Raw genomic sequence first — 14,814 nt, 5'->3', positions numbered from 1 at the left:
CCTTCCAGTTTGAGTGAAATGATTCCTAAACTAAATGAAGAGATGAAGGGATAAAGCCCTTGGATAAGTTCAGATTTCAGAACAGGTATCTTTGATGGTTTAGGGAGCTGAACTTCTGGAAATCGTTGCTCAGAGTATCCCATGGCTGTGAGAACCCACGGGGGCTCATCCTGACAAGAGCAGGAGAAATCCCAACAATGCTGTCACCTCATCCTTCCTCAGGCAGGGTCCCCCCTGCCTGCCCCTCTGGCTCCAAGCTGAGGGAGCACTCATTAATGAGCACTAATAAAGCATTTTGAAGACAAGTGATTGGGGAATGCTCAGGTTCTTCAGCACTGAGCTGAAAAAATCACAAAAGCCAAATTTATGAACAACTCTCTGCAGCCATCACAAGGGGCCACGCCCCACACCACCCACTCCTGCTGGAAAAGAACATTCCCTTGCCATGGCAGCCCCTGGGACTGGGGTTAGGGAGCATCACAGCCACACCTGAACCCCATGGTCTCATCTGGCACCCGCCCTCCCTGTGAGATAATTCTGCTTCCCTCTGCTTGAGGCAGAGCAAATGGGTGCTTCAGTCTCTTGAAGAAATCAGAGCACGTACCAGGATGGCTCAGCCTGGCCTGGGCAGCCTTTAGGGGATGTTTCCTCTCACACCTGGGGACACCAGCACTGAAAGGGCATTAAAAGCTCATTTCCCCTGCTGCAATACCAGGGTTTCTAATAGGGACTCATCCAGAAATTAATCTGCTAAGCTTATAATCAAGGTAAATCTATGCAAGAAAACCCCAGAGGGCACACAAACTGCTAAAAACTGATTTTGCTGGGGCTCCCTTCCTAATTGCTGAGGTGTTCCTACAATAAACCTTTCTTTGCTAGTAACACTGAAAACCAATTATGAAGACAGCCACTATAGTCGTTTCTCCCTAATATTTTACAAGTTTGTGGTTTGGGTTTTTTTCCCCTCCCACAAATTTACAGAGTTGTCCTTGTGAAGATAAAAAGGCAAGATAGTACCTGAGACCATTGGTTTTGGTTGAGAAAATACAACCCAATAAATTCCAGATACAGGATTAAAGAGAGATGTAAGGAGACAGGTGAGAAAGGGATGCTTTAGGTTTGAAATACCAACTCAAGCTGAAAGAACAGGATTGGCATGCAAGTGTGTGACACCCTTCCCTTGCACTAAGTTCCTGAGGGGCATATGGGGGTTTTACAGGGCTTTAAAAATTTATTTATAATAAATTTACTGTTTACTGACATGGTCTGAAAGGTTTCTGACAGCAATCTTTCAGTTTATTTACACAATCAATAGCAATCTAACTTACCAATATATACTTTCAATCCTCCTTATCCATTCTTCCAGAAATCAAAGTCTTCAGGTTTTGCTTACACCAAGTTTTTCTCCTGAAAACTCTGGAAGCTCTCAACTAATTAGCATTGATGTAAGGCTGTCTTGTTTCTGTAAATGATTTACAAGATGTGCTCTGATTGTTCTTCAGTACCTGATGCATTTCCTTCTACTCAACCCCATTTAATGCATTTCAATAAAGGCACGAAATTATCTCCCCAGGAATGTGACTCAGCCAGCAATGTCACGCACTGTAACACTGAAAGTTTCTGCTCCATTCTGCACTGCTTAATTATAAATGCTTTTTTCTAATGGATGCATTTTGAGACTAATGAAGAGAAGGGATTCATTTCTCACAGAGGGTGACAGCAGTCATCCTTAGGTGTTGAGCAGACATCTATAAAACCAGTTAGCAACAACAGGACTGTGAAAAGTTTACAGGAGAGGCTTTTACAAATTATTGTGTGTTGTAGCTGCCTGTTTAACAGATTCCCCACCTCAGATGTGTTCCAGGCAGCCTTTTGAGGACAGAGAGGGTTTCTCACTGTCACAAGCACACAGATCTGACACACAACTTCCTGGCCAACACATGGAGCAAAAGATGTTTTGGCAGATGTGACCCTTTGAAAGGAGGAAGAGCTTAAAAGAAACCACCCTAAAAGCAGATCTGGTGATGGTGGCCAGATGTAAAATGGCATCCTGATGCTGAAGGATCACTTTTGGCTGAATTTGGCAAAAATAAAAAGGCTTACATTTTAAAAAATATACCAATAAGTATATAAGAGAAAGGAACTTGTGGAGGCAAAGTCTCTTCTATCATCATAAAGAAATTGTTCATGGTTTTGAAGGATCAAATGCTGGATCCAGCAGCAATGCTGGGAACCTGTGAACTGAAGTTTCCTGAGGGATGGATTTGGTCACAAAACCTTGCAACTGCTCTAACCAAGATTGTTGTTAGCAGGTCTAAAATCCAGAGGGAAATAAGGAATAACCGATTCCCTGGAATAAAAGTGGCTGAACAGAATTAGAAACTTCAGACCAGCAAAATTTATGGTTTTAAACCTGGTTTAACACATTCTAGAATGGTGATTATTAAAGTTACCATAGCCCATGTTGCCAGGGATAATAGTGCTTTATGTCCTGTGCCTGTGCTCCCAAATCCTGAGCTAATCCTCATGCCATGCCTTGATCCTGTTTTATCAGCAAGAAGCATGCTTCAGAATTAAATGTATTTGCCAAATCTGAATCTGTCACCACCAGCAGATCATCTGTCTGTCACAAAAAACCCCATAAATCTGACAGTGAATATTTCTAGAGCATAAACTTGATACAAAAATTAATTTAAAAAATTTTAGAAGACGTGTAGGCTGGAGCACCCACTACTAGGTCACTTCCACCTTACATTCAGTAATTGCTGGTTTACAGGTACAGGTAATACGGGAGACAAACTCCACATTTATTTACTCTTTGAAATGTGTTTTTAACATGTATTGATCAAGGCATCTCCCTTTCTGAAGCAGGAAGGCTTAGACCATAACAAAAGTACATATTTATATCCTGGTAATGCCCTATCCCTGCACAGAGAAGAGCAAATAACCAGCTCTCAAATCTCCAAGAACAAGAACTGGTGGGGTTTACAGGCAAAGCTCTTGGGAGAGGTCAGGGAACAAGAGAAACCTCAAATCCCAGAGCAGAGAACGGCGTGATCAGAAGGCAGCACATCCATATCCAGGACAACAATCCCCTGTCAGGAGGCTCAGGAGGAGCAAATGACTCTGTGCTGGCAGGGCACAGGCAGGGCCAAGGCACAGCTCTGCCTCAGGAACAGCAAGGCAATGAGGGACCAGCTCCATCTCCACCCCAGCACCCCAAAAGTGTCACCACAGGGTGTCCAATCACTGACAAATCCCTACACTGCAACTGCAAATAAAGTACTGCAAAGTTATTGCTGTGGCCTCAAATACATATTTATGAAGGAAAGTAAAGAAAATAATACATCATCAGTTTTCAAAAGGTTTTATAGCACCCCCTTATCCCATTAACCCCTGGTAATTTATAACAAGCTGTCATATCATTAACACAATAAGTCAATAATTGCTGCCACTACATTTCCAACCCTGTACTCACAGTGTTCCCCACTTCAGCAAGAGGGATGATTAATGAAGCTTTTGCACAGCCTCTGATACTTGTATTTATCTTTCAGCAAACACTGAGTTCAGTTGATCACAGCACATGGGAAATTGACTTTCTTTGGCATCAGTTGCCAAGAGAACCAGGATGGCCATACCTGGAAAGTTATTTCATTTCATACTAGAAGGGAAAAGGAGAATAAGAATCAAATGCTTGCCAAGGTCTTTTTAAACTCACATTTTCCTCATATAACTGTTTTCTGTCAAAACAAACCTTCATTCAAAAATGAAACTAGCTCTCTTCACTGGAGAAATAACCTTCACTATGCAAATCAATTCACTTTCCCAACCTTGCAAACAAATGCTCCCAGAAAGAACAAAAATAGTGAGAATCCCATTAGCAGCTTTGCTGCTCCTTGCACCCAAACCCGCAATAGCTGCAACCAAAGCATCAGGAGCAGAGCAGAGCCCATGCTGAGCACTTGGGAAAGCAAAGTGGAGTCAGTGTTACAGCTCAGATCACCCAGTGCTTACTGCAATGAACAGAAGAGTCGAGCAAGTCACAGCTTCTCCCCACCTGCCTGTCCCAGCAGAAAGGGAGATTCAGGTACTCTGCAAAATAAAACTTGAGAAGCTAAACAAATGCTGAGATTTCCTTATTACAGCTTTTCTCCTTTTCCTTCAAGGCTGAATTTTTAAGTCAACTGAGAGACAGATCTGTTTTTCATAAAGCTGTCACTTTTTTTTTTGTATTTTGGGGGGTATTTTATGTTGCTCTGAAATTGCCCAGCTTCATTGCTCCAAAGGAACAACGCACTAGTCCCAAATTCAGATTCTCATGTTCAAACAGTAGCCCTGCCACAAACCAAGCCATGCCAGTGCTTTAAGCAAAGCAGCCCCCCAGAACGAGCCCTTCCTCATGTGTGAGGAAATTCAGAATGTGTCATTAGGCTCTGCTGCAAGGAGCTCAGGTGCAGAATAAAGAGCCAGACCCATCAATGCCATGAACAAGGAAGGCATGAAAGCACATGTGTGAGCACTCCCAAATTCACTGGCACACCAGGCTTGTCTGCAGCAGGAAATATCAGCTTGAAGAAAACTGTAGGTATGAGAATATCTCATTAATCTCATTAATAGCTTCCTTCTTTACTGGGACATTTAGCATTTTAAAACACATTGTATAAGCAACAATCAGATTTTACACCCTGGTGTTCAAATATCAAGAGGAAACAAACTCGGGTTTAGAATCTAAATATGATTTTTACAGTGCAGGTGCCGGTGAAATGCAGATCTTTGAAGGAAAGAACATCACCTACATGAACATTATCTCCCCCTTTGTTGACGGTTCTCTGGAGAATTTCTACAAAGTTTTTATTCAAACTTCTATGAAACACTGATTTTAACAAAACAAAAACCAAACCCCCAAATCACCCACCTCAGAAGCAGTGGTTCAAAATTCCTGCCTAGAGGCCAAATGTTATTGATCTATTTAGTGACAACATTCATGTGCACACACATGCATTAGAGAAGATCCTTTTCCAAGGCATTGCATACAATATCCTAGGTATTTGAGTATTTCTTTGACAGACTTTAAAGTACACCAAATTTACATTCTATAAATGCTTTTAGAACATTCAAAACATCTGACATTTCTGCAGAAACACATTAATGAGGTACTCCAGAGACTAAGATTCGTGTGAAATCAGTCCCCTCAAAGAAAATTCTACATTAAATGCCTAACAAATACTGTCTCACACAGAGGAAAAATAGAAAAACAATGTTTAAGTGGAAAGCATTTTCTAAACATTAGTATTTGCATCAGTAATGTTTCATAACTCACTGTAAATAAAAGCTGCATTTATTGTTTATTCAAAGGTAGTTTTCAAACACTTTTGCTCATCCTTGTAGGGCCTCAGATCAGTCCTGCCAGAAGTGGATCTGAAAATGGACTGGAAGGATGAGAGAGTCACTGCAAGCCTTAAATCCAGCACTGGCACTTGGCTGAGCCCTGGCCAGCAAACAAAATGTATTCCCAGGTCAGAAACTCTGCAGCGTCTCTCAGCTGCTGAGCATTGCAGCAAATTCCTGCCTTCCACAGAGATGAGACTGAGAGCAGAGCAGGACAGGGAGGCAAAGGCACCTGGTGGAGGGTTCCAAAAACCCCGATTCCAGACAGAAATGAGAGCTCCAGCTGAGGTGGGGCTCAGGTTTGGAGAGCGGGGAGTGAGGAGTCAATTCTCAGTGCCCAGAGGGGAAGGGAGGGAGCACTGGCTGTGCGGTGGGTCACTGACTGTCCTGGGAGCCCCAACCCACACCCAGGGCTCGCTGCCTTCCCCCAGGCAGCCCCAGGAAACCCAGCTGGAACCCCAACTGCTGCAGCAGCCTGGATCAGAACCTGCAGTGGAGCTGGGCCACCTGCTGCTCTGAGAAAGGCTCCCAAGGTGGGGCTGCACCCAGAACACACAGAGACATTTTCTGTCACATCTTCTGGTCACCTCTGCACAGGGAAGACCCAATAAAGTGTTCCTTGTTGCACAGAAAATCCATTTCATGCACTCATCCCTGAGAGTCCTGGCCCAAGCTGGGGGAGAATATTTCTTTTAAGCTGTAATTTAGAACCTCTCCTGTGTCTGATTGTGGGCATCAGGACCCCATCACTTGTACTCATGCAAATAAAAAAAAATGTTATACCTGTCAGGTGTTGGCTGTGAGTTCATCAGAAGAAAATCAGAATGTTGTCCCAAATTCAAGGAAGATATTTTAAACACATTCCATCTCAATTAGCCAGACCATTCTGACACCCACAACAGGTCTGACACAGAGACAAAAAAGGTCTGTTTTCACACTGGAGGAGGCAAGCTTCCCCTCACACCACCTGTGCACTGCAGAACACATTTGCTCTCATTTCCAATAACATGCAAAGAACTTTGAAACAATTTGTAAAAATAAGACAATTCATGTTCATTTTTTCATATAAAAATAGCATCTCTAAACATCTTGCCACTGCCTAGGAGAAGAATGCATGAAAAATATGCAAAAAGTAGGATGGAAAACCAGCATTATGCATTGGAACCTGTACCCCCCAGTTCTGACAGTTCTACTACACTTCAACCAGAGAGCAAAATCCAGTGGGAAGCTAAATTAATGTCTCTCATGGCATTGGGACTGGAGATAGATAATAGATAGATAGATAGATAGATAGATAGATAGATAGATAGATAGATAGATAGATAGATAGATAGACAGACACATATATAAAAATATATAAATATATACATATATATATTTAATAAAAGAAGTAATTTAAGTAAGAATGCTTAGATATTATGAAGGCCAGTTCCTCTCAGCTTGGAAACCTGGATGTTTTGTGTTCTTTTTAAACTCACTGCAACATATCTGTATTGGCAAAGAAATGAAAAAGCCCAGAATTTCCCTAATGTAGTTATGCTATAAATCAAAGCAATACAAAAGCCCTTTTACCTCCCAGAATGTCTGTGTCAGCCCTCCTCCAGCCCTCACCTTCCACGCCTCTCCTGAAGCCCACAGGAGAGGACAAACCCCTCTGCAGTAACTGGAGGCACCAGGAGGAACCTTTGAGGACAAACCCCTCTGCAGTACCTGGAGGTACCAAATTCCCATTTTTGGGAAGGAGGAGCATTGCCATCCCTGTCCCAAGGCTCTCCCTGTGCATGTGCCCCTTTCCCTGCTCTGCCTGGGAGCACCAGACTGGAGCCAGGCTGCCCCAGTGACCCTGAGCTAGGGGCAGAGCTTGCACAGCTGCTCAAGAACAAACTAGCATCTTATTAGAATCGTTTTGCTGAGAATTGTGTGCATTTAGCAGCACCTTGTGAAGCTCCTCTGCCCCTCCCAGCCCTTCACCATTTTCCATGTCCGCTTTTGGGGCCAAGGTCATCCAGGGACTGCCTTAATTATCTGCCAGCACTCAGCACTGGGATGCCCACCCACACACTGCTCTGTCTGTGCAGTGCCACAGGATTTCTGTTTTGCTTTTATTCAGGTTTACAGAGCAAAACAACATGAGTGTTTGCACCTTGCAATATTATACCCTGATAGAGAATATCCCTCTGCTGGAAGCTGCCAGCCTTTCTCCCCCAGACCTCCGCCACTCTTCTGAGCCCACTTCAGAAAGTGTTCTGTGTTTGTGTGGATCATGGTTTGTACAATGGCCACAAGAACTGTGTTTATGCAAACAGAAGGAATCTGCCAGGTAGAGGTAGAATACGACAGGAGCGTGGCACAGAGCAGGGTCTATTTCTGTCTTTTCCCACATTTCCTGGGCAGAATGACAGCTTCCTTTAACACCAGCCAGCCTGAGTTTTTAATAGGGAACTGTAATAGCTGTTAACCCCCAGGTCACCTTCCAAGCAAGGAATCCATAAACTGCTTTCTGAAATAACAAAATCATGCTTGAACAGGATTGTGTGCTCGACATATCAATGCTCTGATATAAAATAACTGCTACTTAAAATAGACTATTTCTCCTCATAATTAATAATTATTAATTAGATATTTAGTATTTCACTTTATGGCAGCAAGCCCCAAAACCTAAACGGTCATTTGAGAGCAGCATCACCCCTTCCAGATATTTGGGGGAAAAATCTACTTACTGTGTGAAAAATATTAGCTTTTTCTTTTCTTTTTATAACTGTTCCCCTTTCAGATATCATAAGCAGGAAGCTTGCAAGGCACAGTATGTGAATTATCTTGAAAAGGGGCTGTCATCTTAGGTTTATGGAAATGGAGTAAATCTGCAGCTTAAACAGAACGAGAATAATGACTTCCTTTATATTCCTTCAGCATAGCCTTAAGAGCAAACACAAATCATCTGGGTGATATTTCAAAATCAAACTGAAATACAGGCTATATGTTGCAGCCATCACATATAGAGAGGCTGGTGCTGTTCTCTGAAAATATGATTAACCAGGTTCAACAAGTGAGCAAAGAGCCAGTTAAACAAATACAGCTTTCCCTGCAAGTTCCACTTGCTCAGCTGGGCTATTTTCACCTCGGATTAGAATTGCCATTTCCATGTCACAGCTCAGCAAAGGCACCAGGCTTCAGGGCAGGCACAGCCAGCAGGGCTCCAGAACTCAGGAGCTGACAGCTACTAAACCAAACCTCTGGTGGCTGCCAGAATTGTCTGGTTGATTGGGATAGAACTGGTTTAAAATATCTTCCTTTTATTTGGGACAACACGATGATTTTCTTCTGACAAACTGGCTGTCAACACCTGACACCCCCTCAGGGACTGGGCAGAGCAGGGCCCCTCTTACTTCCTTTAAAGACTGGGACCTGAAATCTCCAAAAGAGGCTCAGTACTGAGCACATGGCTGAAGTAAGGATGAGTGTTGTGCTGCTTTTCCAAAAAAAACCCAAAAACTTTAGTGCAGTTCAGCTGCACAAAAACTACAGAACAAACCTTGGATCACAGCTATTAGGAAGACATCTTGATCTTCAGGAAATAAAAAAGCTGTCAGGTGCAAAGATGCACAGAATAAGGTACCTGACAGCCAGTGGTGCCTCCCTGTCCCCCAGGACACTGGGGCCTCCCATCACCAAACATTCAGGACAAGCAGGACACAACACAAATTCCCTCCCCAGTGGTTGTCCCTTTTGTTGTCATAGCAGCAAGGCTTCTGGTCCTTGCAAACTTGGACTTGTTGCTCCAAAAGAAACATAAATAACATATCTGCTGCAAATATAAAAGAGTTGACAAATAGCTGCTTAATGAACCACATCCAGCAGTTCATAATTCCCCATTAAGAGCCTAATAAAAACCACTTATCTCAAAGTGGCTTCACTGCCTGATAAAGACATAACCAGAATTCTTCTGGTAAACTCAAAAGCTTCACCACCCTCAAGGTATCTCACAGTGATGGGATTGTACATACAGCACCAATTCTGAAAAATGCCATTTAAATTGTGTTTTCAAGAGAACACTTCCTGCCACTTTAAAGATGACACAGGGAGCGTTTCTCATGCTTTCCCATGCAAGGAGAGAATTTGCATTGCTTGAGGTGATTTCCACTTTGAAAAACTTTTAAATCACTGAGGAGCTGTCCCCAGACAAAGATTTTTACATCTTTGGGTAACTGCTTTTCCTTTGAGAGTTTTCTTGTTATTGTGTAATTCCCCTTTTGAAGATTTGCATATTGATGATGGAGCGCCTTTGAAGATTTCCACATTGTTGGGACGGGAGCAGCCCTCAGAAAAAAGCTCCCATCCTGGAAGATCCACCTCCAAAATAATGTGTACCAACAGGATATTACCCTCTCATAAACTGTGTCGTTGCCATCTTCATTTAGTGACACAGAATGTTCTTAATGCACACAAAGCTCCCACTTTGTAAAGCTCCTGGAACACAGATCACAAAAAAACTGAGTTCTTTGTCTCCAGAAGTTCTAACAGGAATTACCAAAGAGAAAACAGGGAGCTGACAAAGTGTTATCAATTTTCTCCTGCCAAACAATGATGGTGTCACTCCTGCAGCAGTGCTGGTGGGGAGAGGAAAGGTCCCAGTGGGCTGGAACTGGAGCTCTGTGCTGGGATCCTTCAGGACAGCAGCACTACAGGCCCCTCATTTATGTAATATTGCCCTAAAACAACCAAAGGTTGAGTTTGGGTTGTATTTGCTTTTGTTCTTATTTTAAGACACTTTTTTACTTAATCAAACCAACCCATTCTAAACCACCAGGTTTTAGCAAAAAATGCAACAAAATAATTTGGCAACCTTGACTTAACAACCAAATTACACCCAAAACCCAATTTGCAAGATGCTTTCCAGTTCCAATTAAGCATGAGTGTCCACTAGCACTTCCAAGTGGAAGACCAGCCAGGAAAAAACCTGTTTTTTAGTATTTCATTATGTAGCTAACATTCTGCACACAGCAGTTACATCTTCTGGCTTGCTCCATATGCCAACAAATAGAGCAGTTAGTGGTGGAAGAAACTTTTGTCATGTACTCTTGTGGAATTCTGAAGTATTCATTTAAGAAAATGCAAGAGAATTCCCAAGCAATTACAAAAAATATTCATTCAATGTATGTATGAATGCATTGAGCCAGCCTCAAGTCAGCAAACCCTGAAATAAGTCAAAGTTGGTGACAGGACAGTCTTCTGAGGAACCCTCAGTATCCTGAGGTCCAAAATAGCTCAGCTGATGCCAGAGCCACGTTTTCAAAGCCTCCTAAAAACCAAATCTGGATGTTTTCATTAACAGAAATGAGGTTTGCAGCCATTTGCAATGTTGGATATGAAGAACCTGGAGTTTCTCTTTCCACACCTCCTGAAATGACAGAGAATTCAGCCACTGTCCTTTTGAGAGGAGAAAAAGGACAAAAGCCATTAATGCACAACTGGAGAGGGGAGGAAGTGGGAGGAGGAATAGCTCCATCAAGAAAAGGAGGGATTCAAAGAGTTTGATCCGTTGATTCAGGAGAAAATGAGGATTATGATCTCAACTGAAGCAAATATCCTGGGCAGGTTTATTCATAGTGATTTTCAATAAATCACCCCAGTTGTAAGTTAATTGCTATGAAAAATAACATTATTTTTCCCATGCATGGCCATGAGATGGCTTTGTCACTGTAAGCATGAGCTTGGCTGTCAGGGATAATTTCCTGCAAGCCTCTGAAGGTTTCCTATGGCAATACAAAAGCAGTCATTCTTAGGGAGCAGGGCAGGGCAAGGCAAGGGAGAGAAATGAGCATTAGCAGCCTCCATTCATCAGCAGGAAGCTGCTAAAGGCTGGCAGAGATTAATCAGATTAAGTAACTATTGACCAGCCACAATTAAAAAATATTTAGTGGCTGCTCTAGAAAGCTGGAAGGAGATATTTCATCTGCTCTCATATAAATTAGTTTCCTTGGTTTAATGCAGTGTGTTTGACCTTTAAGCCTAAAATCTGGATTTTTTAGTACTATCTCCTCAAGTTCATGTCAAATTATTTAAATAATACAATTTGAAGACCCCAGTCCATCACAACCTTGAAATGGACTCTTTGAAGAGGTACTCCTGTGGGAAGCTTCAGTCTCTTTTTCCTCCAGCATCTTGAACTTCCACCATTTCTCACCCAGATATTTCCTCATATTTCAAACTAACACAGCATATAATATTAGTTTTAAATGGCCGCCCACCAAAGCTAAGATCTTTACATAATTTTTGGCAAACCAGAAATTCAGTTTTTAATAAAGCCTCAAATCAAGGTAAAGCACAACAAGAACTCCTGGAAATGCTCCACAGAGCTCCAGTTTCTCTTACTTGGACCTTATCAGTCAGTCAGAAAGCAGATTTTTAGTTTCTAACAAAATGCTCCCCTTCCAAGAAAAGAAACACCGAAAAAACCCAAACAAAAAATCCAAACAAACAAAAACCAAACCAAAACAAACCACCCCACAAAACCAAACCAAAATACCCCAAAAAAACCCAGCCAAAAAAAAAAACCAAAAAAAACCTCACCCAAAAACCAACCAAACAAAAAAAAAAAAACAAAACCAAAAAACAAAAAACACCACCAAACCCCCAAAAATGCTTACCAAAACCAACCCCTCCTCCCCCAAAAAAGAAACCCCACACGCAAAAACATTCCCACAAAAAGCCAAAAAAATTTCCACAAATAAACAACCAACAAACAAACCCCACAAGAACAAAAACCCTCAAAAATCTGAAAATACACATTAGAGATAACTTTGGCCCTGATAGTCAGTTGAGGTGGCAAAAAGAACACTGCTTTTCTGTTATGCTTTTATTCAAATTTTATTTCCAGCACATTTCCCCAGTGGTGGCACAGACCTGTCCTGGGCAGCCTGAGGTTCTGCTGCAGCCCAACCACCCACAGGACAAAGCTGCTCAAACACCTGGGCAGCTGGCAGCAGCACCTCCTGACAATTCCCAGGCACAGACAGGGGTAAAAAGCCCCAAACCCACAAATACCAACAATTACAAGGCCAAAGAGGCGTCACCCAACCCTTTAATACTCCACCTATGCCAGGGGAAGGAGAAGAGCAATCCAAATGGATCCTAAAAGCTCCTCCTGACTCCCCAAATCCAAACCATTTATCTGCAGTGGAACACCTCACATAAATCACTGCTCACTGCAACCCAAACCTGTCCTTCCACAAACACCAAAATTCGTGTTTGGGCACGTGCTGACCCTGAGCACAGCAACACAGCTCCCTAAAGCTCCACGGGTACTCCTGCCATGAAATACCACAGCCTTAAACAGGGGCCAGTTCACACTTTAAGCACTGGCTCAGAGTTCAATTGCAGCAGTTCCAGCAGTGCCTACCCCTCCCAGAGCATCACAATGGCATCTGCTGGCTCTTAATTGCTATTAGTCACCTCCAAGGCACAATGCATCGCTCACATGAATGCCAGAGAGGCTGAAATATGTGAAATTCAGTTTCACTCACTCCAGCAAGGTTTGCAAATTTAAGATTCACCATTAGTTCCAAAGCAGACATTGTACCTCTAAAATACAGGTTATGGGTTAAAGCTCCCAGTGACTGAGACTGCTCTGAGATATGGCCAGGACACATCAGCTGCTTCACAACAAACAACAAACGTGGGGACAGGCTTCAACTGGCCAGGAGAGCTGGACATTCTTCCAGAATGCCCCTGAATTACTCCAGAAAGGCTGGAAAGGCACCCAGAGGAAACAGGCCTGGGGGTGCAGTGACAGGACTGGGCCCGGGGCCCACGGCTGTGCCAGCCTGGGGTGACACAGCCCAGGGCAGGGACTGTCCCCTGTGCTGGCCCTGCTGGGCACCTCGGGGCTGTGCCCAGCCCTGGGCCCTCACAAAGAGGGACATGGAGGGGCTGGGGAACGGAGGGCAGGGAACAGAGCTGGGGAAGGGGCTGGAGCCCCAGGAGGGGCTGAGGGAGCTGGGAAGGGGCTGGAGCCCCAGGAGAGGCTGAGGGAGCTGGGAAGGGGCTGGAGAATCCTTGAGAGAGCTGGGAAGGGGCTGGAGAATCCCTGAGGAGCTGGGCAGGGGCTCAGCCTGGAGCAAAGGAGGCTCAGGGGCCCTTGTGGCTCTGCACAGCTCCTGACAGGAGGGCACAGCCGGGGGGGGTCGGGCTGTGCTCGGGGAACAGGGACAGGAGCAGAGGGAACGGCCTCAGGCTGGGCCAGGGCAGGCTCAGGGGGGATAGTGGGATAATTTCCTCACAGAAATGGTTCTCAGCCTGGCACCGCTGCCCAGCACAGGGGTGGAGTCCCCATCCCTGAGGGAGTTAAAATCCATATGGATGTGGCACTTGGGACATGGGTTAGTGGTGGCCTCGGCATGCTGGGTTCATTTAAGATCCTGAAGTCATTTTCCAACCTAAGCAATTCTATGATTGCCAAAGAAATTCTCTCAGTGCCTGTCCCAGGCAGAGCATCCTGGCTGTCCCTGCACACACAGAAAGAAGCAGCTGGAGCTCTCTGCACTGTGACCAGCAGCACAAGAGCCCTCCTCAGCTCTCCAGATCCCACCAGGGCATGCACCATATAGGGATCCATCTTCTCTTTAGGGCACAGCTCTGTGATGCCCTTCATGCTGTCAAGTCTCCTCACATACATTCATGTGACAGGACATGCTGTGGTTTGGATTAGATATTGTCACAGAGAATGTTTTAAATAATGAAACCTGGAAACAGTTTTACAATTTGTTATCCTGAATACATCCAGAAATTTTGTCCCAGCTTGCCCAGCTTTCCTCCCATGTTCAGCATTGCTTTGACAGAACCAAAATTTCAGGTCCATTTTTCATAATTTTGTGTGAAGCATGTCCCAGAAATGTTTTTTGGGGTCACAGTGGAACTTACACAGGAATCAGTGACAAGATCACTACAGGCAAAGTGCTCCACTGTGGGGAACATGAAATTCCTCAGCTTTTTGTCTGTTCTGGAAGAAACAACTGAACTGTGAGCATGCAAGGTTCTCTATTATAAATGTAGGCATTTGACTACAAAACACTGATGAGTTTGTAGGTATGTTTGATACAGCCACATTTTCCATGGAATTGAGATATTTTTTGGCTCTTCTATTTCACTAAAGATACCCAAACAAACTGCACAAAAGGCTTCATTTCCAGCAAATATTCCAGCCTGCAACTGAAGTGAACATTGCAAGACCCAGCCCTTAGTTAATGCCTAAAAAAAATTCTTTGGTATAAATATGGATTTAATTATTTTCACCTTGCTTCCTTGTTCCCTTTAGAAATACAAGGCCATGCAATTAATTATTCACACAAAAATCTCCTCTCCACACAATTACAGAATAATAATTAGGTTTGTTCAGACATTTGCTTTTTCAGAGTTTACAGACCAGTA

The sequence above is a fragment of the Zonotrichia leucophrys genome, chromosome 11, assembly GCF_028769735.1.
Source record: "Zonotrichia leucophrys gambelii isolate GWCS_2022_RI chromosome 11, RI_Zleu_2.0, whole genome shotgun sequence".
In the NCBI taxonomy this organism is placed as follows: Eukaryota; Metazoa; Chordata; class Aves; order Passeriformes; family Passerellidae; genus Zonotrichia; species Zonotrichia leucophrys.
This window is presented reverse-complemented; position numbering follows the sequence as displayed.